The sequence below is a fragment of the Gadus chalcogrammus genome, chromosome 3, assembly GCF_026213295.1.
Source record: "Gadus chalcogrammus isolate NIFS_2021 chromosome 3, NIFS_Gcha_1.0, whole genome shotgun sequence".
NCBI lineage: Eukaryota > Metazoa > Chordata > Actinopteri > Gadiformes > Gadidae > Gadus > Gadus chalcogrammus.
Genome location: NC_079414.1, coordinates 15,675,107 through 15,677,049, shown reverse-complemented (window position 1 = coordinate 15,677,049; position 1,943 = coordinate 15,675,107). Strand labels below are relative to the sequence as shown.

The following is a 1,943-nucleotide window of genomic DNA, read 5'->3' as shown; positions in this document are numbered from 1 at the left end:
GACCGCCCTCAGAGAGGCGGTACTGCCTGCCCCCACACAGATCAGCAACACACACTTTCCCAGATAAGAAAACAAGGATCTGCATTGATTTACTCACTCAAATGCCGCTGTTATTATCCAGGATATTGTCCCCTGGCTAGATAAGGAATGGATTGTGCTCACCACTCACCACTCACCACAGACCAAAACCACCACCGCAGGCAGGCGGGGGAGTCACTGGGAGTGGACCATTTTGGATGAGATGGAATATACGTCCCAATATGACAGTGACAATGCGCCATCAACAACGTTTTTTTCCCCCAAAATGTAATTACAATGTATCCCCCCTGAACTCAATGTCAATTTACCAGTGGGACCGCATACAATTAAATTAAACACTTAATTCTATTTAGTTTGCAGTATACCGAAGAGCCTTCCCAAGTACACATAGTGGAGGTTGTTAGTGTGACTTTGTACCTGGGATTGTGTGCGTGTGTGTGTATGTTATGCTAGAGGTTATGCAGGGGGATGCAGGGGACTGCAGTCAGCATACTGTAGCCCTGCTGGGACAAGGCTTTGCTGTCTCCATCTTCCAGACCTAATCCACCAGTCCCTTCCACCTCAAGTGTGTGTGCGTGTCTGCATGCACGTGTGTCTGTATGCACCATCTGCCAGTGCCTGATAAAGGCTGAACGGCGGGCTCTGCAGAGTTGCGACATGGCGTTCAGCAGGAGGAATGCGTTCAAGGTGGAGGTTGCATCGCCGTTCAAGTACCGCATTGTGGACACAGTTTTTATCGGCTGATATTTACCGCATTCATCATAGGTTTACAGTCTTGTCCAAGACATGTCCCGGGTGTGTGGTAGGCATGCGCGGCCTCCTGCCTGCTAAAGTTCGCTCTACACACAGACGATCCTATTGTTGGTTGAAAAGGGAATTTTCACTCAAACGATTTTCCCTTGATGCGATTATTCCTATGTACATAATCCTAGCCACCAGCCCACAAGCCATGATCAAATTCATCAATACGCATACCGCTACACACAGTAAGAAATCAACCACATTATACGTTCATATCCACAGCTGCTGCCTATGTACACACACACACTCACACACACACACACACGCACACACATAAATACATAAATCCATACATATGCATACATTTCCAAACGTAACAAATGTTTCCTTTCCTCAGCTGTTGTTTCCCATAACCCCGGGCTGGCGGGGTCGCTGTGCTGTTGTTCAGGCTTCACATCATTGTTGTTTCCCCTCTGGCTCCTGTGATCCCACATAAGAACACAGAGGCCTCTGATTGGTCCACCCCACGTCCAGAGGAGATTTACTCTTGTCATGTATTGATCACTACCGCAGGGCTGTGTCTTTCTGTGTCTCTGCACGGGTGTGTGTCTGTGTGTCTGTGTGTGTGTGTTTGTGTGTTAGTGTGTGTGCGAGAGAATGTGTGTCTTTGGATTTGTGTGTGTGTGTGACGTGTGTGTGTGTGTGTGTGTGTGTTTGTGGGTCTGTATTGTTTGTGTGTGTGTTCCTTTGTGTCTCTGGTGGTGCTGGTGGAGTTTCTTTATGGTGCGCCAAGCGAAACCCTTTTGGCCCCCCCCTTCCCTGCACGCCCGGGGGCTTTAGGCACTGTAGTTGAACTGCTAAACAGTCCTCATGAATAGCGGGACTACTGCAACAAACACACACACACTCTGAGACACACACTCTACAATGAGCCGTGGCTAAGCCTCCGACGGTGTTCTTGTTGTTTGTCCGATGAAATTGAATTTTTATTGACATCATTACTCTGCACAGTGGCTGTGCTAAGTAGTGCAAAGAACAAATGTTTTATTTTTACAGGGTTGTAGTCTCATCGGGAATTTTAGAAAATAACTACATGGGTTAATTCAATTTGCGAATGAGGTTCCTCCATAACCTGTTTGTTTCCCTTATTAGAAAGGGACTAT

The 1,943-nt window shown here is 47.2% G+C and overlaps 1 protein-coding gene across 1 annotated transcript in view; it reads left to right on the top strand.

The window, feature by feature from the left end:
- cntln (centlein, centrosomal protein) overlaps nt 1–1,943 on the top strand; it is a 99,537-nt gene that overhangs the window by 78,886 nt on the left and 18,708 nt on the right. The gene's annotated exons all lie outside the window — the stretch shown is intronic.